The sequence below is a fragment of the Sturnira hondurensis genome, unplaced genomic scaffold (genome assembly GCF_014824575.4).
Source record: "Sturnira hondurensis isolate 20B ecotype Veracruz unplaced genomic scaffold, ASM1482457v3 Scaffold0019428, whole genome shotgun sequence".
In the NCBI taxonomy this organism is placed as follows: Eukaryota; Metazoa; Chordata; class Mammalia; order Chiroptera; family Phyllostomidae; genus Sturnira; species Sturnira hondurensis.
The window spans coordinates 2,601,043-2,626,229 of NW_028092059.1; the positions used below are offsets into that span (position 1 = coordinate 2,601,043).

A 25,187-nucleotide genomic window follows, 5' to 3' on the forward strand; every position below is an offset into this window, starting at 1 on the left:
TTCACTTTCTCTATTTTATATGTATATATGTACTTTAAAAAGTACAGACATTATTTGTTTATTTTAATGGAGATGGAAATGGGCAAGTGATTTTTCCTTTCCTAACAACCCAAAGCTTTCAGAATCATTATGAACAAACACAGAGTAAGATAAGGCTTATTCTTTCTCATGTTCATTTTTCTGTTTTTCTGCCAACAATTGCCTTCTTTAGGAATAGTGATTCTGTCACTTTGTTTTAGAAAGAGTTATAACTCCTGAAAGTTAAATGTCCCTCAGAGGGCCCAGGCAAGTTCCGTGGAACTAAGTGAAGGGTAAAGTTATAAGAAGAAACCCAGAGAGAGTAGGAGGAAAGGAGACTTTGGACCTGGCAAAAGGATGGCTTATTTTGGCTAGACTCCTCCTGTAGTTTAAATACCAACTGATGGAGAGCAAATTGGATGTTAAGGAAGGCTGGAGTGCCCATGTAAAGAAAAACAAACACGCAGTGACCCTAAGTTGGTCTTGGAGGAAATCAAACCTCTTGTTTTGCCTCCAATGTTGAAAGAACCTAAATATTTCTTTGTGTACAACATAATTTTTAGTTCTTTGGATTTTTTCTAAATAAACTGGTTATCTGAAAAAACACCAGTTGGTGGAGGTAAAATCTGAGGAGCAAGAGAATATGGGAAAATTGAATTTAAAAAAGCAGAACTTAAAATACTTTATTTTTAAAAAATATATTGCTAACATACACTATTACATTAGAATTAAGAGTGCAGCATAGGCAACATTAATATACTTAAAAAGTGATAACCACATTAAGTTAAGTAACCGTCTGTCATTTTAAATTTGCACTCAGATTTGGTGTTTAAATTAGTAAGCTTTTTAAGATTTAGTACATCTATATTTATCATATGGTATAAAGATTAAAACAGCATAGCAATAATTATAATACCTTTTTATTGAATAATAAATTACATTTCATGTATCATCCACAATTCGATATAGTACTTATATAAAGACATTCCTATTTCTACGCATACACAGACAAGCTCATGCACACCTATAAACACATACTCATGCACACACACACATTCATGCATACATAGAATCAGGAAAGAAGTGTCTTTACCTTACTTGTGCATGTGATCTGTATTATAAAGAGATTTTTTATTCCACCATTTCATCACAATGTGGGTATAAATATTATCTCCAGGTAATTAAATTTCACACCCTGAAGTTTCATGTTACCCTATTTCAACTTGCCTAAAAGCATAATTGTATGTATTGATAAAACCATTAGTAAATAAAAGGGGGATCTTTTCTCAAAGGGATATTATTTACAGAATATTAATAGATGTCCTGTGAAGATAAGGAATCCATAGTTACATATGTTTACAGAAATGATGGGTTTAAAAAGTTAAAGTATTTTTTATTTTATTTTATTTTATTTTATTATTTTTTTATGAAAAACTTCTCAAGAATTTTATCTATTATTATTAATCTCTAAATGACCATTTCTTCAGGATTTTTCAAATGAATTGTTCATAGTCTTATTTTTTACAGCATCTTTTGAGAAAACTATAACATAAGATGGGAAACACTGAAAAATAGAAGGTGCTTTGGTGTAAAAGGTTGCTGCTCAAAGATGACATCCCTTTGAAATGAATGCTAGTTACGGTTTTGTACCGTTTCTAGGCTGAGCCTTGTACAACAGCTTGCTTTATTGTTGGGACAACTCCATGAAATGCATGTACATATCTGCAGTTAGTGGCTAAAACCAAGATCCAGAAAGGCTAAATATTTTCCCTAGTTCATGCAGCTAACAAAAAAGATGAAGCTAACGTTTGAAACAGCTTTGCTTTTCTTGTAGGCTGTGTTCTTCCAGAGATGATAAGCAACCTACTGACTTATTTTTTCAAATTTAAGATTTGATCAGGGTACAGACATGCAATGTGAAAGCAAAAATCCACTTTTTTAGAGAACAGAGTAAGTAGTTAGTATGTCTCTTCATAATTTCAGAGGTACCAGAAAGTTCCCCCTCCTCAAAATACCTGCTCGTGACATCTACATAATGTAAAAATTATAAATAAAAATATTTTTCTTAAAAAGAATTCCTTCAGCCCCACCACACTTGCTTTCCATCAGTAAAGGTCTGATACCATTTTTTTTTGTTCAGTAAATGTGTTATTGGGCATCCCTGTGACAACCAAAAACAATTTTATTTTTATATTTAAATATATAAATATTCTTGCATATACTTTAAAGATGTTTCAACACTTTATAGACATTTTCAAGTGTGGCTAAAAAACAGCATTGCTTAGAGAGAACTTAAAAACAAATTGAAATAAAGCCAGACACCTCACAAACTAGACTTTCTTAAATATCTAACACTGGAATTCAGGCACTTTTATTATTTTGTTAAAGTTCCCAGGTAATTTTTGTAATTATTACTTACTTTATCAACATTATGATTTCTCAGTGTAAATGGACTGATGAGAGATATATTATGATAGCACAGGAGGAGAAATATACTGAGAGTCACAAGACTTAAGCTGCAATTCTACCCTCTCCACAAAACCTCTGTTAAGAACTTAAATGGCATAAATCATCTCCCTGGGCTTCAACATTCCTCTTTCACACTGGGAATACTAACATTCCTCAAAACATTGTTGTTATTGTTGTTGTTGTTAAAAGATACAATGGATGCAAAGAGCAATTTGTACATTATATACTTGACATTTCATCTTCCCTCTTGAGACTACAACTTCATTCTTGGTTGCACATGGAAGTGTTAAGGGGCCAATTATTTCCATTGGGGGCAGACAGGCTGATACCAAAAGGAAGGGAGCAAAGCTAGTAACAAGAGCTTCCTGGAATTTATCTTTTGCTTTTTCCATATTTGTAATTCCTCCTTGGGTCTTCTTCCTCAGAATGGGAGTAGAGGGACACTTGAGCTACAGGTCTTCCTGACAGGTTCTGGATCAGCTTAGCTTGTTTAGCATTTCCTATTGGTAGTTAGTGCTACTTAAAATAAGGTTAAGTCAGGACCAGACCATGCTCGAAGTTGTATCCACACTCTTGATTACTTGATATTTAGATATACTAACTCCAGGACACGAGTTTGATAAATAATGGGACTCCAGTGTATTGTACTATATCAAGAATTTGGGGAGCAGTCATAAAAAAGAATGTCTTGTTAAAGGTGAGATCATATGGTCTTTGTCTTTCACCGCCTGGCTTATTTCACTCAGCATAATGCTTTCCAGTCCCATCCATACTCTTGCAAAAGGTAGGAGCTCCTTCTTTCTTTTTGCTGCATAGAATTCCATTGTGTAAATGTACCATAGTGTTTTGGTCCATTCATTTACTGACGGGCAACTAAGTTGCTTCCAGCACTTGGCTATTGTAAATTGAGCATCTCACATTTAACAGGAACCTAATCAACAAAACAAACAAACAAACAAAACATAACCAAAGACATTGAAACTGAGAATAGGCTGACAGCGACCAGAGCGGGGAGGGGAGGAAATTTCAGGTGAAAAGGGTAAACAGTTTGCAGGAGCAAGTATAAAGAACACATGGACAATAACAAGGGGGAGAGTGGAAATGGGAGGGGTGTGGGGAGGGCTCAGAGGATGGGCTGGGCTTGGGGTAAAATACAGAAAACTGTACTTGAACAACAATTGAAATAAAAATAAAAAAATATAAAGAACGTCTTAAAGCAAATTCTTTTTAGTAGTAAACATGTCTCAAAGGTGAATAATTCAAAATAATATTTGAATATAAAAATAGAGATTGCATATTTTAATTGAGTGGCCAATTTATTTGCCAAATGGATATAATGCCATATAGAAACTTAGATTCATTTTTGTTTTGATTGGCTGATTTTCTGGGCATGTTGACTTGAATCAACTCTGAAACCCCAAACTATTCACATCACATTAAGTAGCCTGTTTCTGAAGATTTGCATTAATTGCTCTATTTTAAGATATTTTACTACTTGCATATTAAATGTTTTTCAGTCTCCGAGTGCAACATCTCCTTCATATAATACTGTGAGATAGTACCAAAGTGCTATTAAAGGAAAACAATGTGTTTTCACATAAAATAAAAGGATCTAAATCACTGTAATACATATTTTAAAACCAAAATTAATTTCTTTTTGCTTCTCTAATGGCTGAAACATTTTAAAATTGTTCCCAAACTTAGTGATATCACAAATTTGTTATTATAAGATGAGCCTCCCAAAAAGAGCCCCCAAATAATTTTTATAACTTTTTTGTTTTACATTTTTATGAGTTGCTTCTATAAGATTTATATAAGAGTTAAAAGACAATGAAAGAATCATCTTCAACAAAACTGAAAAATCCTGGATAACCATAACATAAGAAGTTACTATACCAACCAAAAAAAATTATCAGCCAAATTCCATTTTGCTCATTATCCAGTCCTTCTCTCTTAAAAGAAACCTGCACCATCCAGAAGTTGCTTTATAGAAAATTGCCAATATTAACCATTTTTATCCTCAAAAGTGGCAGTTCCTTATGGTTACATTAAATATGGTCAGGCATACATAACATCAGATAATCAAGTTATTACCAAATCAAGTCATTTTTGAAGATTTGGGGTGTTCCGAAGACTGATGATTACTGTGCACAGTGCTGACACTTACAAAACCATACAGCTCTTACAAGACCCCAAGTGTTTCTATTCACTAAGAAATAGTGACAAAAAATGCCTGAGTAAATCTCACACAAGTTGCTACAAAAATAGACATATTTTAATGGTCATTAACATCAGTATTATCCTTTGATGATATCAATTGTTATCAAGAAGTTTTGAGATATGGGATATTGAGATAATTCCAGTAGAATATTTCTCAGTCCTGAACTGAAATTCTAAACTTAGAGTCAATATTTAGTATCTGAGAAATATAGCATAATCTCCTAGTAGAGGTAAATTGCAGTGCTAAAAATTTCAGTAATTTCAATGTTTTGGTAAAATGTATTACAATTGTATATGTTTTAATTGTTCACTGAAGCAGCCCATTCTATGTGTTAGTAATTCAAATATGGGGTGGGCAGAAGGGGTAGTCACTGAGATTTTAGAGAAAGCCTAGACCTCTTCACCACCCCCTGAAATCTTCCCTTCACTAGTTACATTGCTTCACTGTGCAAATCATCCCAAAGCAGAATATCTATATTATATCACACTTCTCTGCAAAGGTCAATTTTATTCCACAGATGAAACTCCGTAGCATAAATAAATAATAATAAATAAATATTTGAGTAAGAATTAGAAAACAACGACAGGCCCTTTTCATTGTCTCACTTTCTTTCTTCTTGGCATTTAATTGACATGGCATGTGGGCAGGAGGGATCGCTCAGTGAAATAAGCTTTCTATTTTTCATTTAAAATATTATTACAGTAAGTAAATTCACAGACGATGAGATTAAATTTACAATAGTGATCTGGCCACCTGGCCTGAAAAAAAAATTGTAGTGTTCTCATCCCCCAACTGCAGAAAAGAAAACAACCGCACAATAAAATATTCCTGGTTCTCAGCTGATAAGACCAAGTACCTGTGTCAAACTTTACTAAGTAGCTGAGTGCAGAGATGATGTCAATGGCCTGCCTGGGATGGGAGGGGATGCTTTGGAGGGAGTCCACTTAATTTTTAAGGGATACTGCCTCCTATTTTGCTGTGTGTTCATCTTCGTGCTTCATACTCTAAAGGGGGATGCTGAATCAGGGAACACTAAAAGTAACCCTAGGCAATACATTTTTCAAGTCATGTCTTCAATTACTAAACATACATTCTCCTGTCTGAGGAAGATTTCTGATGATTTAGTTACCTGGTAATGAATTGTGCAGTTACTCAAGAGGTGCTTGAGAGAAAGTGTGCCTTAATGGCATTTTTTTTTAATCACAAAATTTAGCAAGCTATTATATTCTTGTTATGTTTGAAGGAGGAAATTTTCATTGTCACCATTTATTTCTGCATATTTGGATTTCAAATAAACTATAATATGAGTCTCTTGCAATAAAATCATTGTGATTGCAGTCTTAAAACATGTAGTCCCTTGCTAGTTATAATGCACACCATGGTGATGTTTTAAAATGGCAAAGTTTCTATTTAATGTAACTCAGTGTGATTTTCTAAATGCAGAAAATTGTTGCTCTTATTATTTTTGGGGGGTTGTCTGCACACCAATCACCAGGAACTTAGATTCTAAGTCAAAGTTGCTCTTTCATGGTGATTCCAGTTAAAGTCTTGTTATATTTCTCGCTTGTGTCAAAAATCTCATATCTAAACTTAAATGGAAGTCACATAAGCAGCCCTGTGAGATCCCGAGTACCCTTTAAAGGTTTCATGAGCCCCAGCCAAATGAATAATTGTCCATCAGCTTATGGTTCATTAGGGACCACAAATCAGTTGAGTGGGAGGTGTTTCATAGGAAACTATTCAAACCCAAGTTTCGCTAGATTCCTGATGAATAGGACAGCCTAGGATAAGGAACTTTTTCATCTAGGAGCTCCAAGGTAGTTAGGCTGGTGATAGCCAAGGCCTATAAAGTTAATTGGGCAGATAAGAAAAAGGGGTAGAATCTGGTATGGACATAAAAAGGAGTCATTCTTCTGTGCTTATTGGCGAGTAGAAGCTTCCTTGGAATGGTGATCTAGACATGAATTTACTAAAGAATTAAACTTTAAAAAGCATCTCCACAGTGAAAAATAGAGCAATAAACCTTGCAATTTTGATTGTGCTTCTTTTTAAGGGGAAGACTATATTTGGTATATGATAGTATTAAATTGTTTTTATTTACATTAAATTACTTTATATCTGATGTTTAGTTTTATAGAGGATATTTTAGAATTCATTTGGACTGCAGTTATTTTCAGTTAATCACACTACAATTTTAAAGGGATGGACACTGTTATATAGCTCTAAAAAATAATTCTCCTTCTTTACCTCTCCAGCAATCTTTACCCTTGCCCATATCCTGAGAATCATTTTTATGGTGGGTTTTCTCTTTAGTCACAAGGAAAAATAAATACTTATTCCAGGTTTTAGAAATTCTTAAGAAAATGCTACCTGTCCTAAGGTTATACAATGTTAAGAAAAGCTTTCAAGGTACTAAAAAGTTACCAAAACCTGAGTAGATCAGAAACAACTTCATGTAGTATTCCCAGGGAGATTGGGAGATGCAGAGAGAGTCTGCCAAGTTTTTCAGTTTCTAGTAATTTTCATACTTGAACAGTGAAAGGTGATTTATACATTAATTCAAATGGTAAGCTGGCCTTTCAGGATCTGATATACATGGTATATTGTTAATTAAAATAGATTTTGAGTAGATTAATCAGGTAACTATAAAAGAAGTCATTTAGTTTTGCTATCTGCATATTAGAGAATTCCATTGACACAGAGATGTATCATGTCCTACATTTCTTTTATTTACACATGCACACAAATATATTTTAATGGTTAAAAAAAAACAAATTTGTTACTTTAGAAAATGAATGCAGTGTACTTTCAACAATATTGTCACTACAGACTGATTGCTCAGTCTCTTCTATGGTGATACGGCTCCTCTCTGCACTAATTCCCATCAGGACAAAAAACAGGGCAGGTTAAGACTGAATTGTTGCACAAAAGAAGATTTACTCATCAGATCCCACTGATCTCTTCTGTGCCTGTTTCCTCAGCTATATTCTTGCTGAGGCTTTATTGATTTGATTCAAGTTTTCATGAGGTGTTCAACTCATGTCAACACCATTCTGACTTGATATATTCATCTCTACTTTCTGTATGAGTCTCCAGAACTTTCTAGATACTAAGAGTTGATGAAGGCCAACCGCAACCAAGTCCTGAAGACATGCAAAGAACATATACATGAAGGTATTTTCTAGATCTAACTCATTCTCTCCTTTTTGTTTTAGGATTTTATTTATACTTTTAATTATTTTTAGAGAGAAGGGAATGTAAGGAGAAAGAGAGGGAGAGAAACATGGTGTGAGAGAAATATTGGTTGGTAGCACATACCCAGACCAAAGACTGAACCTCCAGCCCAGCCACATGCCTTGATTGGGAATCAAACTGGCAATCTTTCACTTTGCAGAACGATGCCCAACCAACCAAGCCACACTAATCAGAGCCCATTCTTTGTTTCAATAATCATAACTGCTTGACTGGAGATAGCATCTTGAAATACATTGCTGTTGGAATCACATCAATGACTAGACCAAAGTGTTGTCCACCCATGGGCTCTGCAGGAATGAAGGTATACTCAAAAGTTGCCTGTGTCTGAGGTGGCATTCCAGTGTTCAGAGGAACAGTTGTGAAATTCTGGATATTAAATTGGTAGTCCTAAGAATAACAAAATGAAGCATCTAGAAATTCAACAACAAAATCTTCTGTACCCTTGTTTGTAAAGCCCACCAAGAATTTCATAGTGTAATTTGCTGGAAAATCTCCATTCACAAAAAACAATTGTTTTATCTACACTTGGTGAAGATACATCTCACCAGATACATCTTCTTCCTCTTTATCTTCTGCCAGATCTGTGAGCTCAGCTTCCTCCACCTCTGTTTCATCATATTTGCCTTCAGTTATTTAATCTTCCACTCTTTCTTTATGTTCTGTAAGATCTTGAGTTGCTGTTACTGACCCTTGGTTTTCTGGGCCCTCTATCTCTGGGCCTTATAATTAAATTTTCCAAGTGTTTTTTCCCTCTTCTAAATTTTTTCTGTTATCAAATGTCCTTCTTCACCGTGTCCTACATTTCTTTTGGAAGAACTCTAAAATGCACATGTTACCTAAGAAGAAAAAGAGAGTCCTGGAAAATCTTTTAAAATATAAGTTACTTAATGAAAGAAGCAAATTATAACTTTAGAATTTAAAAGGAAGGTGAACCTGATGGCAAGAGAAATGGGACAGAAAATTTAACGTGTGAAAGAGGAGAGGCATGAAACTAATGTGGACAGGCATCACCTAGGGAGTGGCTGCAAGAGAAAATCCAAATGCAGTATTTCACGGTTTATCTCAGAAAAAAATCAGAAGAAAAATAGAAGTTATAGTATAACAAGGATTAGAAGGAAATATAGTATTCCTTTATTTTCTTTTTCCGGAAATATATGCCTTCAATTTTAAGTGAAATGTATATTATACACAGGTAGAAGTTTTCACTATTGTGTAATTTTGGAATTGTTAAATATTTGTTTAATAAATTAATTCAATTTGACGTGATATATGAATCTTACTCCATATATGCGAGATTGACATCAGAATTTTAGGCGTATGATTTATGCCACCAAAGCTTAAATATTTTTAAAAATTATTTTCTGACATTTTAAAAAACATTTTATTTATTTATTTTTAAGGCGATGGGGAGAGGGAGAAAAATATTAATGTGTGGTTGCCTCTTGCACATCCCCTACTGAGTATCTTGCCCACAACACAGGCATGTACCCTGATTGAGAATTGAACTGTCAACCCTTCAGTTCTCACCCCATGCTCAATCTGCTGAATGACATTATCCAGGGCTAAATAATTTTAATCCACCTGCTCTACCTCTCTTTAATTTTGGATAACAATATACTCTTGAATAAAAGTATTATAGTACAATATAGAATTTTTGTGGTAGGTGAAAATTTAATACACAATCAGGACTATTCTTTTTTATAACAAGTGCTACAATTTTACTTTGAAAAAAAAAGCATTTCATTGAGTTACATAGCAGGATTTTTAGTTATTATTGAGAGTAATTGTTCACCTTGCCATCTTTGGCATTAAAATACATTGATCTCAGAATTTCTCCAAGAATCACACATCTAGGGGGAAAAAAACAAACTACACAGAACAGTTCTTCCACTGTGAAAAATAGCAAAATTCCACACCTACAACAAATTGCAAATTTTCACATATTTGCTCCAGGCAAACATTTGCAATTTTCACAGCAAATAAGGCTTTTGGCTCCAACATACTTTTTTTTTGTCTTCTCCTCCCTTGGGGGGAAAAATCACTCTTCCTATTTTCAGAAAACCAGAAAAATGTTGATGCAAAATAATTGGTAATATCATGCTTATTCTAGGTATTTTTATTGTGATAATTTTGATATCTACCAACTTAGACCAAAAAACATCAGTTCAACACGACTGTACTTGAAGGAAGAAAAATCCATGAGTTTATACAAGGAACCTGAAAATGAAACCTATTACTGTGCCCTGGGATACCCACTTTAAGAGGGATCACTCTTAAATGTAGTCTAGTGCTTTTAGAACATGGGATTTTTTCCAGTAATCAAATAAAAAGGGAAGTTGGGATTCCCCTAAAAATATATATATTTTTCCATTCTAGTGGTTTAGAGTAATGCTTCTCAGGCAAAGGACACTGAATGGTGTTTCCCAATCAGCTATGAAATGCAGAGATTTTGTTTTACTACTGGTACTAATATAAGAATTTGTTTACATTAAAAAAACTAAAACTAAAATGGGGAGAAAATACAAGGCTATTGCTATACTAATCACCTTTAATTTGCTTGATGTCTAATATAGGTTATGGAATAGAAATGATAGTGATGACATTATTATACAAAGTCATTCAAGACTGCGCATACACACCCATAGGAGTATCCTTCTTGCAACAACATCACCCACAGCCTTTGTGCCGTGGTAAAAAGAGAAACAAAAGTTGAAAGGTTAAGCATTGCCTTCATGTTACAGAGAGAGTTTGTCAAATTAATCAATGTCGGTTTAGGTTTTCACATATAAGTTCTATTCTATGCTATTCATTTGATTTACCTGGGAACCATTTTATTTAGTAATGTAGGCGTGTGGTGTGTGTGTGTGTGTGTGTGTGTGTGTGCATTTGTTTGTTGTATAATAGAGAAATTTCCATTGCAAAACTGTGCACTTTGCTCCTAGTTTCTATGCAGGATCAGTATATTATTCTGAGGGAAGTCATCTTAAAGTACAGAATATGTGAGCTGTTGCTACTGTTCAAAATATGGCTTTTCTTTCCCAACAGGAAAATGCCCTGGCCTTTCAGCTTTTTTTTAAAGACCAAGCACGAGTTGGTCTCTGTCTACCTCACAGGTTCCTCTTCCATATCTTTCTTCCATCTATCTATTGTACTACTGATATCTGAATGTTATGACACGTTTAATAGCACCTGGATGTTTTTGCTTGTGCTACTCTGGCATGTTCTCTCTCCATATAGTTCCCCTGCTGAGTTCCTCATCAATCAAAGCTCAGTTAATATGCCATTTCTTTAGTAAAACTTTTTATAACCTCCCTGTTTAGAACTCTTTCTTATCTCTTGTACCTCTGCCTCTATAATATCACTCTCCCCCTTTTTTAAATTGTTCATCACTCTCCCTTTTACTTCCCAGTCATTCATTTGCCAAATCTTAGCTGAGTAGCTAATATTGTCAACACATGATAGAGACAAAGACAAAGTTTATTAAACATAGTGACATGGAGTCCCAGTCAGGGCACATGTCTGGGTTGTAGGCCAGTTCCCAGCAGGGGACTGGTAAGAGGCAACCATACATTGATATTTCTCTCCTTCCCTTCCCCTCCAAGGATAAATAAATTAAAATAAAAAAAATTAAAAAGAAAAAAATCATAGCGACAAAGTTTATGTCACTTTGAGGAACATTGCTCTAATCCAATTATAAAGTAACTCAAAGGACAGACTGTTTATCACTTACTACTGCTTAATATGGCAAATACGTATAATGTTTTTTTCAAAAATAGAATGCAGTGCTTCACTATATGAGGAATGAACATAGCCAATTTGCTCAAAAATTAATGTATGTAAAAATTGAGAGCAAAGAGAACCCAGACTATGGAAATTACTTATACAAATGTAGCTGTAAAAAGTTCAATCATTTGCCCCACAACTGAAAATACCATAGATTTACAGAGGGAAATACCCTGCTAATGTGTTTGGGGAATTTTTCCCTTATATACAGCAGCTTCCTACTGTGAATTACTTTGTTATTCAGAACTAAGAAGAAAAATTTTGACCAAATCATCACAAGGTTTTCTGTAATCTTATTAATTCTATATGTATCTTAAATTCACCACATAAAGTATATTCTTTTTAATTGAATTTATTGGGGTTGTGCTGGTTAATGAAATTATACTGGTTTCAGGTATAGAAGTTTAAATATTTGTTTTCAACCTTTATTGTCTGTACCCTTTGCAGCTTAGGCTAAGTGCAATAAACACAGCAGAGTCAAAGTTTCCAATGCCAACACAATGAGTCAATTCATTGGAAAAAACAAAAATCAAAGTTGATCACTGTTTTTTATTTTGCTCAGTTATGGGACAATTGTGTAGCTCTTCTTTAGTGAAAAATAAATACTTTAATTATCTATTTGTAACTATAGTTATAGGATTACTACCTACCTAAGACTATATCTATTACATATTATTCAACACACATTGAAACCCTTCTATTTGCTAGACTCTGAGTACCAAACATTTCCCCCATCCTTTCACTAATTTAGGCCTTTATCTCTTAAATGAACTACTGTGATTATCTCCTAACTGAGTGAACCCCATCTTTTCTGGCTTAGACACAGTGTCAATAATGACAGCATTTACTGAATATTATTATGGAATGCTTTTACATATTAGCTTATTTGCTCTTCATGGGGCCAAATCAGAGATAGATAATATTAACTGTTATATATAGTTTTCTGATAATTAAACTAATGCTCCTAGGGGTTAAATAAATTGCCTCTCAAATTTCCTAACCAGAAAGTGTTGGAGTAAGGATTTGAACCCACGTGACCAACACAGAGACCACACTTTGAGTCATGATAGTACCATCCTTTATTTTCTCTGGCCAAGCTCTTCAATTTTTATGTATTTCACAGCAGTTAACTTGGGGATCCAGCCAACACTAATCCCAGTAGATTATGCTTTCATTTGCACAGGACATAATGTAAGCTCAAAAGGGCCCTCATGACTTAGTACCCCTCTTGCTTTCCAGCCTTATTTTTGACTAGTCTCTGTTTCTTCTCTCTTTTCACATAATAAAGAACTGCTTGTAGCTTCATTTCCACTGTATTCTTGGCTGAACTTCTATGCCTGTGTTCTTACCATACCTGCTTCCCAGAAAACTCTTCCTACTAGTCTTTACTACATATATCTAATTTTTGGTGATTCAACTGTTTTCATTTTTAAGGAAATTCTCTAATCATAAGTCAAATGCCATCCTACCATGCCCAAAATGTCTAACATATTGCACACAAAATATTTTAGCATTTATTTACATTAACTTTTTACACATTCCCATTTTACTAGATTATATGTACTGAGAAGAAAACACTGCTTACTTTCATCTCCACTTTTCTTGGTGTATAAAAGACATTCAATAACTGAAGATTGCTGAATGGAGATAAACTTTTGGTTATAGAAGAGGCAGAGATGGACAAGAGGCCATCCAGTTCACAGTATCATTCATGCTCTTCGTCATACCAGATATAAGATAACTTGTTAAAATTCTAACAAATCTTAAAGTAATTTGTAAGGTTAGACCTTTATAAACACTGGTAACTCTTTCTGGTTTTCTTCACAGTTTAATTGACCCTTAACAATGAAAGTGTGCAGTAGGCATTATTGTTATCCCCAGATCGGAGAAGAGGAAATTCAGATTTAGAGAACTTGAATGACTTCCCTAAGATCATCCTGTTAGATGGCAGCCAGAGAACTGAAACCATGCCATCACATTCTAATACCCTTCCTCTAATATTAAACATTAAGGTTATTAAAAATAGTAAAATTAAATAAACATGTATTTATTGACCCCCACCCGATGCATTAGTGACATTCTACTGGTATGGCACTGGGTAAGGGGCAGTGGTACTGGGTGGGCGGCAATTATAATACTTGTTTGATCCCATGAGACAGAGGAATGTTCTAGTTTTGAAATTAATATATTTGTGAAATTATTTTGTAACAAGAAATACATGTTCAAAGAATTGCAATTAAGAGTATTCACTAATTTTATTTTCACCAAAATCTTAGAGAAAAGACCAAAAATAAAGAGAGTTTTTTTAGAGGCTATTATTGAATTTAGCACAAGAATTTCAAGGCATTTTATGGCTAAACACAAGCATTTAAAAATAATTAACTGAAAATATGTTGTCGTACCAATACACGCATACCTATGCCCAAACACCCACATGTGCAAATTCCCCTTCTCTGCACAATGGCTAATATGTTCTTAAAACAAATACTTCTTATTTCACGAAAAATAACCCCACTAGACTGGTATCAAAAAGCCCCAGAATAGCCCTGGCTGGTGTAGCTCAGTGGATTGAGCTCGGGCCTGTGAAGCAAAGGGTTCCTGGTTCGATTCCCAGTCAGGGCACATGCCTGGGTTGCAGGCCAGGTCCCCAGTGGGGGACACATGAGAGGCAACCATACATTGATGTTTCTCTCCCTCTCTATCTCCTTCCCGTCCCTTCTCTCTAAAAATAAATAAATAAAATATTTTTTAAAAAGCCCCAGAATAATTAGTGTTTCCAATATGTGGACTGCTCAAAATGTGATTTGTATGCAATATGCATGCTTTTGTAGGACAAAAGGGTGGAAATACTATATTAGTAAAATGTTGCAATTACAATGCTAAATTTAAAAAAGTTAAACTTCAGAGATTAAAATAAACACCTAAAATTATTCACACTCAAATACCCAAATTTGGATATATCTATGAGTAATAATAATCCATTATACTTATTTACCACTTTTTTTTCCAAAGCACTTTCAGATAAGATCGGGTGCATTCAGGGTGGTATTTCCGTAGACTGTTTCCAAAGCACTTTCAAATCTAATTTTCTGAAGGGCATTATTTTAATATATGTGAAAAGGATACTTAAGTTTTACTTAAGCAGCAACACTATATGTCATGGGGAGTTTAAATGCCAACATATGATTTTGGTGACACTCTACTTGCATCTTTCCCAACTGGTAATTGAATAATCAATGCAACTTTCTGTTTTAATTATCTTTCTCTGGACACTGATTATAGTGCTACTTCATCACTTCATGGGGAAGTGTTTACTAAGCATTTCCTGTGGGCCAAGCATTCAGGTAGGTGTTGATGGTCATATTAAACAAGTATTCTGACTCAAGTCTCTTTTCAAATAAGGTTCTTTCAAGTTGCCTACTACCTTCTATAACGTTTCATTTCCAGCTTCTCATCTATTTTGTGTTATGTCCCACTTTGCTAACAATTTTTATTAATTCTTCCAGGAACTTTGATAAAGTCACTTTATATCAGTGTGCCGAGTAACAAATATTTTATAATTAGCTGCTTTGTAAATTTTACAATAATCTAACTGTCCTGAGGTGGATTGAAACCATTCTGATTACATGGACTTAAATAGGCAAATGCCCCAAATTCTTTGAAAATGGTACTAGTGTCCCCTGCTGACCATGAATCCCATGGAATAATGCTTCATAGCTAAGTTTCTGAAGCCATTGACATAAAGATATTACAAGTCAGTCTTTAAGTTGGATTTCTTAAATGTTTTCCTATCAAGATTTTGAAGGGAATTACCACACAATTTGGAAGTTATGCCTTTGCGAATGTCTGGAATTCAAGTTTCTATATTGTTTAAAAAGGGCAGAGATCTGAGATTTAGAAGTCAGGTTAGCTGGTAATTTGCCATTCTTTTGCACATTCTGGGAAAGTTGCTTTTTTGTAAACCTGGCCCTTTATCTTTCCTCTTCTGAAAGATCCATGGAAATGACTAGCAGATAGTAAAATGGAGGCAATATTTTATTGGTTACAAAAAGAGGAAGGATGATAGCCTAACGCCCTCAACTTCAAAAGATTTGAATTAAATAATAAATAGGAGAAAAGGGTGAATTGAGTTAAGAACATTGGTTCAGCCCAGGATCTTGACTCAATGGTCACGTAGTCTTAGGAAAATGTATTAAAAATCCTTATATATTGGTTTTCTCATGGACAAAACAGAAAGCGGTTATGGTTTGAATAACAGGGCAAGTGCTCAGCCTGGTGCCTAGTCCATGATAAGCGCTCAACCAATGTTATTTAGCAATACTCATCTGCCCCATCTTTCTCACCATCGTTACACAAGAGGGAATCGGGGTCAGATTTCTGACGTCTCCCACCACCAGTTTCCCCGAAGGAGCAATGTGGCCAGGATCTGACTGGAGAAAATGCTGAGAGAAATCCCTTCACAATCTGTGTGAGGGAAAGAAACAGGATGTGGTCTCAATGAACATTTTAGAAACCCAATATGGCAGGGTTTCTTCCTTCTCTAGCAGCCAGAACAAACAGAAACTTTCTGAGTATAGGAGAAAAAATACTACCAGTTCTATAAAAAGATGCATTATGTCAAAACAAGGAGACATTCCTGAATACTTAGAGGAATTGATTCAATGAAGTAGATGTAGTGTAAAAGCAAAACAAAACTATATAAAAACCACAGAGCAGAATAAAAATAGCAATATTGCACTATTAGAAGTTTTTTGATTTATGATCTCATTAAGATTTGTTAGAATATGTTACCTATTTATGTGGAGAAAGGAAATATGAAACAGGAACAATTTGAAATCAGAAAACAGTGTATGAGAAAAAAGATGATTGTTTAATTGAAACTAGACAGGTTTCAAAAACAAGAAATAAGGCACATTAGGACACTGATTTATAGAAGTAAAATCTAAGTATTTCAACCAAGACTCAGACAAAAACTAAACTAAAAAATTAAAAAGAATAATACAGATAGATGAGACACAATACAAAAGCCCAAACAAGAACAAAAATCAGGAGCAATAATCAAATAAATTACTTTTTCAAGAAAAACATTATTAGGATGGCAAAAAAAATCCAGTTATAGGCTGATACATCTCAACAAACATCAAAAACAAGACAATTGAAGAAGATATCACCTAAGGATATTTTAATAAAAAATTTTAAACAGTCCTGGCTAGTGTAGCTCAGTGGATTGAGCATGGGCCTGTGAACCAAATAATCGCGGTTTGATTCCCAGTCAGGGCACATGCCCGGGTTGCAGGCCAGTTCCCAGCAGGGGACCCATGAGAGGCAACCATACACTGATATTTGTCTCCCTCTCTCCTTCCCTTCCCCTCTAAAGATAAATAAATAAAATCTTAGAAAAAAACAATTTTAAACAATGATGAAAATTATACTAGCATCCAGAAAGCCAAATAAACCTAAAGGCAATGATTAAGTTATAGCAAATGAATTAAATATTTAAAATAATTATTTAACAATTATCATGTGAATAAAAAATAAATTTAATCATCACATACTGGAATTATTTGGGCTAAGAGTGAGGGGAAAATTATAGTGAATGCCTCTTGTTACTCAAGATGATTTCAAAATTTGTTTATCCAATAATTATTATGTAAAAATTGACTATAAGTAGCAGGCATTATGTGGTGAAATGGATTTATTGGTAATTTGTTTTTTTCAAATTTTATAATATTTCCCAAACTTTTGTATTTAAAATGTTATAAAAAGAAAATAAAAGCAAAAAGGAAATGTATAAGCAAATGGAACAAAAGAAAGAGAACAGAGGCCAGGGAATTTAGGAACTGCACTAATATTTCCACTCAGAAGGGAGGGCAGCTCCTCTTTTCATTGAGCTGCATCATGCTAATTTCCAAAAGTAAGGCTTTCTCATCTTCACCCAGCAATCTCACAATGGTATGGGTCCAAGGCTACAGGTGAGATCTCACAATGATCATGCCGTTCAAAACCTTGGGAACATCTTCATTTATTCTCTCCCTTCTCTGTGCCATTCTTTCATACCATTGTCATTCTGAATAGGACACAGGTACTTTTCTGTTCCTATTTCTTCTCTGACTAGGCTGCTGCCATAGTCGACACTGCATTCTTGGGCAAGCCATTTCCCTGCTCTGGGCTTTGTTTTTTGTTTTGTTTTGTTTTTCTTTGTTTTCCTTTGAGCAATAGAGGGAACTGGTCAAGGTGTGTAACTATTCTTATGTTTCTAGTTTGCATATAGTTTATGGATTATGACAATGATTTCCAATCTTAACATTGGAATATTGTGGAGAAATTTTGTTTTTTAGAATACCGATGCCTGTTTCTTATCCCCAGATTTCTAATCTAAATGACATGGGGTAAGGTCTGCTTGTCAGGATTTTGAAAGAAGTCTGGTAGAGATCCATAGAACTGGCTTATTGGACACCAGGAAAGTACATCCATGTAAAACATTACATAGTGAGAGAAGTTGGATTATAGTAATTAAAAAAAAAAAACTACTTCATTCGCTTTTAGAGGACACCATTTGCCAAGAAAAAAATAAATACTTAAAATATTAAGATCTTTCACAAAATAGTCAAGTTCCTTACAAGAAGCCTTTTGTGCCAAAGACAGTTGTTTTGAAAGAATTCCCTCTGAGCATACCAAGTACAAGGCCAACCCACAGTGAGTGAACCTACCCAGATGGGCCTTCCAATGAGTGCACACTCCTAGTCGGACAGCTGGCTATAGTTATGTGAGCAGCCCAAGCAATAAGAGCTGAGTGAGGACCTCCCAAATTCCTGACCCTTACCCACAAAGTTATGCCTGAAATTAAAATAGTTATTTTAACCAGCAAGTTTTCACTAGTATATTAACTAGTGCAGATTAAAGAGTCCTATTTCTACAATGTTTCTGATAAAAATGAGCAATGAAAAATTAATTTCTTAAATTATGTGCTTATCCCAAACAGCAAGCTTCTCCGGAAAATATTTTAGATTGACATTTTTTCAAGTTTTAAGTGGCTTGTAACTGACTTAAAATTAAACAAATTCTCATTTTCACATAATCTTTTTGGTATTCCACTTTACATGTCAGACGTCTGTCAGTTGTTCCTCATTCTTCCTATTCTTCTGACAATCTTTGCCATTTGTGGTGCTCCAAGGAAAAACAAGTCTCAGATTTAATTCAACCAACATTGCTTAACTTTCAGGTAACTAATAAAGTTTTCTCATGGATTTAGCCCTTGAACCATCATTTGTTGATGTTAAATACGTTATTAATTTTAGCCAACTTTTTTCTTGGATTTAGACTAATAAACTTAGATGACTAGAAAATTCTTTGTTTATTGTTAAATATATAACTATTTAAACAGTCACAAACATATAATTACCCAGGGTGCCGATAAAGTTTTGGCAATGACAGTACCAATCCTTCTCTTTAGATATTTAGCACAACGCGTGACAAACCCTTGCTATGAAACACATAAACACACCTTTTAAGTGGTTTTCAAACACTGAACAGCACATACAATCTATACATTTTAGCACAAAACATATAACATTACATAATATGTAATAAATATATCTAATAGTGTATAAATTAAATAGGTATGGTGCTTTCCTGCTGCAGTAGTTTTAATAGAATCTTAAGAGTCAGCTCTGGAGTCATACCACTTAGATTCAAACCTAGCCTTTGACCTTGTGGTAGAGACTTCAAACCATTCAACAAAAATATCAATTTTTTTCCTCTGAGCATATTTCTCAGCATTTTTTGCTGTTAGGCTTCCTATGTATTGGAATTCTTGATAATAAAATATGAATAAAAGTTATATGCAGCATCATGGTCTATAACATATAACCTTCTTTCATTGTTTGTATGTCATCTTGTAAGATCATATTGGAAAATATATGTTTAATTTTGACATAACTTTTATTAGCCTGGTCCCATTAATTACTGTATGAAAGTTTCTCCACTCTCCCCCCAACTCATTTCTGACCTGAGACTGCAATGGGATCTCTTTCTCTCTCTGTGTGTCTATACATATATTTTATATATTTATATATACCAACATATAATTATGCACATATGTATAATATAAATTATATTTATAACAAACATCTATTTATTGACATATACATGTATAACAAATATATATTACACACATATATTTATATAACAAGTAAGTATACATAAATATTTACATTTATATTTATATATTTTTCTTCTATAAAAAGTCTTTCAAAATGTTATGTTTATACATTACTATAACCATGGAACCCTATTATAACCCCTTAGTAGCTGTGTGACCTTAAGGAAAATTAACATTTCAGTGCCTCTGTCCTCATATATAAAATGACCATAGTAACACCTTCTTATGAGGTTGTAAAAAGGATTAAAGTAATAAATGTTGAGTATTTAGAAAAGAATGATTCACTGTAAACATCATGAAATCTTAGCCACCATCTTCATCATCAGCATTATGAGGATTCACATGTAGAATGTCTAATTGTGAGAACAGTCTTAACACCAAGGATTACTTTTAATGTTTAACCTATTCAATTACAATCCAAATACTTCTTTCATTTATTTGCACATTAAAATGTTAAGTACCTGCTCTGTATGTAGTCATATATAATATTGAATGTAACAAATACCTTTGCCCTCAAAGAGCATGCCATTCAATGAAGAAAACAAATAATTAGTCTAAAATTGCAACATTGTGGGATAAACCTCATGTTCAAGGTAGTGAAGGATGAAATGGAAAGAAGAATAGGGCAACAAAACCGAGAAGGCAAGACCTTAGTGATAGTGAGAATTACCCAGGGCTTATCCCGTTGAAGAACTGCATTTAGGTGCTGTCCAAGGAGGAGAAGATAATGCATGAAGAAGGAAAAGCATGTACCCAAACCAGGAATTAAGAAGAAGCATGGTAGAACCTTAACAGCAGCTGAAACAATGTGAACAGGTGATGGGATGGAGGGGTAGGAAGAAAGATGAGATTAGAGAGGAAAGCAAGGGAAAGATCATGAAGGGATTTCAATGTTGTGCCAAAACCTTTGGGTTAAATGAAGGAAAGGTGACATGACTATGTTAGGGTTCTGGAAGGGAAATTCTATGTGCATTGTGAGTGTGTATTGGCAAACACAAGTGTATGTTCCCTCTGTATATTGGCAAAACTTTTAGGAGACTAGGTAATGGCTGATAAAGCTTTAGTAGAACGGCAAGAGAAATAATTGAGAGCAGTATATGAATTAAAGGCCTATGTAGGTAGTAAATCTGTGGGTCTGCAGTGGGTTTGCTATTTGTGAAGGTACATAGAAGAAGTCACAAATAGTATCCAGATTTATAAAGGCTACTTAGGACTGGCAGCATTTGAGGGGTACTAATGTTCATAAGATAAATCTGTACATATGTCCATCTACTTGCCCAAATGAGTGATGTAAAAGTCAAAAAAATTAAAAAGGAAAAAAAAGAGCCTCTTCTTGGTCTTAGTTGACCTAAGGCAAATTTAAGTTCAAGAAATGTGACTCATGTAATGTTTATATGTTTATCTAGCTGACAGAACCACTTGGAGTAACAAGGAATTGGATGAATATTTATTAGAATGATTTAATAAAGGAGAAGATTCCTGCATTCTAAAACATATTTTAGTGGTAATTCCATATTGAAAATCTCTCCTCAGTTCTCATCATCACTACATAGAAATTGGAAGCTCTGAGAGAACTACTTAATAAAACCCTGCTTTAAAAGAGAGAAAATCAATGCAATTGATCTGAAGATTGATAGGAAATAGATCCTAGTCTCCTTGAAAAGGTTTTTTATTGCTACTTTACTGGATGAGTTCTTTTTTTTATCTAGAAAATGTTTACAATAAATTATATATTTCCAATTATGTAAGTAATACTTACTAAAAATTTAGAAAATATTGAAAAATTAATAGAGAAAATTCCAAATACTTAAAAAGAGGCAATTGTTAGCATTTTTGCTTATTTTCTTCTAAACTTTATATATATATATTTCTCTACAAAATTATTAATACAATTTTATATCTTGTTCTTATCCATTTTCTATTTAAAAATATATTTTCAAGTCATTGGAAATGTTGATCTATTTCCCTGTTGGATATAATAGGGTTCTAATTATTCTTCACTACCAATAACTCAGATGGTCTTGATCCATGATAAGAATCATGTGTTGTTATAAGTGGAATTACTTCATTGAAAAGTATGCCTGGGTGATGTTTAAATCACTTGGCTATTTATTGGTGTTACTGCAAGTAAATTACATTCCAGAACTTAAACTAAATAATAATTCAACTTCCTTGTTGTGCTGTAGTGATGTTTTCTATTTAAGTAAGCCTTGTAACTGATTGTTTAAAATAGATATTATGGAATTTTAATGCTGGTAAAATGGTACATTTTCCCCTAAAGTTTTCTTTGAGCGAAGATGTAAAAAAATGTTTGGAGTTCTCTAAAATGGTACTATGTATTTCCACCCAATGATCAGGTCTGTGTGGAAACCTTGAAGCCATAGCTTTCTTCATAGCTTTGATGTACTTTACTTTGCATGACATTGAGAGACAGTGTCAATTATGATGAATCATGATGCTCACAACTAATGGTACATTTAAAGCCAATTCATTTGTCTCTTTGATCATGTAAATGTATTGGCATTCACCAAGCCTGCCATGATAGGACATTATAGCTACTTTGGAGTCATTTCATTGTACACTTATATAACAGTGCAGCTGCCACTAATGTTTACAAGTCCATGTGCTACATATCCTCATGATATTTTGCAGAGGTTAATACTCATGCACAGTAGATATATTTGTTGTGAAGGCAATAACAGACCCACAGGAACCATTTTAGCTCTTAATAGATTAGTGCCTATGATTACTCCCATTTTAGTCTATCTTCTTACTCGGTTGAGCTGGTGAGTTCCTTTTTAAAAATTCTCTGCTCACATTTAAACTATTTTCGTACATTCTAATGATAAAATTATTCATATACCTATAGGTTATATATTTTAGAAAATCTTTTGTTTGCCTTTAGATCAAAACTATTTCTCTAATACTTGCTCCTTGACTTTAAAGGTGTGTTTCTGTTCTTGCTTATATACCTTTGGTAGTAGTCTAGACAATAATCTACTGTTACACAGGAAATATTTCACATCTTGAAAGGTTTTAGCTATTGTGCAATAGTAAGTGATAGCAAAGCATACACTGTTATTCCCTGGATTAGCACATTGCAACCTAATACACAGAGAGGCTTTCTCTTCAGGAAAAATCCTCACTTGCAATTCATGTTTAGTCTGTTTTTCCTATCTCATCCTTAACAGCTGGGTTATATCTGCTTCCAGGGAAATGTGTTATGTAAGCTTAATACCAATAGCTAAGAAGAACTTTGAAAACTGAAAATAGTCTTACATTTAAGTTTAAAGCAATCTGCCAAATAACTTTTTTTAAGTTGGTCACCAATTGGCAATCACAAGAGTAATAATTAACAAACAGTGTAATGAGTTAAGGTCTATTCTACAGAAATATAGGTAAGATAACCAAGATAATCCTTTTCTGTTTAAATTATAACTTAACTCCTAGCATTACTTTCTTTGTATCAGAAAGCTTATGGTCCAGGACAGATTCTCTTTAGGCAGAGACTGTATTTTATCCATGCTTTTTTGAGGCTAGCAAGTGGAGACAGTAGTTCCATTCTTTCTATGGCCTTATCAGTGTCACTTTGCAGAAAAGTCTTCAGCCTTGCCGCATCACATCCTCAGAACCCACATGCTTCATCAGGAAGATTGTTGTGGTTTTAAGCTAGTCTCGTTCCTCAGAAGCACACCATTTTTGCTAAAATCACAAGGACTATTGGCCAATGGTGGCATTAGTCACAGAATATCTGTTAGGCCAGCTGTATTGATGTTCACCAGCCACCTATGAGGCAATGTCTCTGGATACTGAGTCACAGGGGAGGGGTGTAAACTTAATCATGAACCTGCAGATGTTAGCAAGAAAGGTCTAGTTCACTCAGAATAATCATAGAACATTTTTAATGAGGCTTAAGACAAATAAGAATAAAGGTATGGGTGAGTCCTGTATTATGTAATTGTTTTGAAAGATAGTGTACATAACTATTGCTCCGCCCAATGACCTCAATATTGAGCAGGAGTGTTAATGTGAAAATGGTTTTCTCACCTTAGTGTGGTGTTAGCTATCAATGGTGGATAAACAAGATTTTTTTAATGAAACATTTTTGACTTTTATTGTTCAAATATAGTTTTCTGCCTTTCCCCCCACCCTTCCCGACCACCCCAGCCATCCCTCCCTCCCTCCCCTGTTTCCACCCCCCTTGTTTTTGTCCATATGTCCTTTACAGTTGTTCCTGCAAACCCTTCCCCTTTCCCCCCACTATCCCCTCCCCTCTCCCATCTGCTTACTGTCTGTTCTTAATTTCAGTGTCTTTGGTTATATTTTGCTTGCTTGTTTGTTTTAACTCAACCTACATAAAGAACTATGAGAGTCCCAATAGACTGTCTGTTTCCTAAGGCCAACCAGGGACATTTAGTGATGGCACAGCCTACCAAACCCTAGAACTAACTTTGTTACTTGTTCATTTGAAAGATATTTAAAAGGCCATTGTATCAAATGTTCATTTGTACTTTTTCAGTTAAAGGTACCTAGACTAGATTTAATCATAAAAATATTAATTGAATTTTTAGCCATAAAAGTATCTCCATATAATCTATATTCAGTATTTTTTTTAAAGTCCATATTTATCTTATTCTTATTTTGTACTGAAATATGATAGGGCTATATTTGTGATATATTCAAACCCCACTGTTATTTTAAAACCAACTTGAAAAAAACAAAACACCCTGTTAACTAGATTATATTTTGCACAAATAACATACTTTTAATAGTGAGAATATTTTATCTACAACAACTATCGTTTCTTTTCTAAAAGCCAGCCATTCTTTTCCCTTAGCTCAAAGGAATATTATACAATCAGCAGTGCCCTAAAAGATAAACAGCCTTTCACATTCTGAGGATTTGGCCCTATACACTTTCTGTTTTGGGAGGGGATCTTTTCATAATGCATGATTCCAATAAAAAGCACTGATTTTAGCTCAGTGTATACAAACCCACAAACTGGTAGGGGAATTTTTAAATAATACAATGATCATAAGCCTAAACTCATTAAGTGACAAAGGTAAGTTTTCTTCTGGGGAAACAATGCGAGGGTTCTTTAATGTTACTAATCCAATTCCTGAAATGACAAATAAATTAGTCCTTCAAAAAAAATTCTGTCATTGCTGTTTTCTGAGACATGGTGAAATGCTCAGTGCCAGAAAAGGTATTTATTTCCATACAGCATCTATGGGATAGGTGATTGATCCATAGCAACAAATTTCATGTAAATTGTTTTCT

The 25,187-nt window shown here is 34.1% G+C and overlaps 1 pseudogene; it reads right to left on the reverse strand.

The window, feature by feature from the left end:
* Positions 1-7,644: 7,644 nt before the first annotated feature.
* Positions 7,645-25,187, reverse strand: part of LOC118974401 (translocon-associated protein subunit alpha-like) — a 188,597-nt pseudogene continuing 171,054 nt past the window's right edge.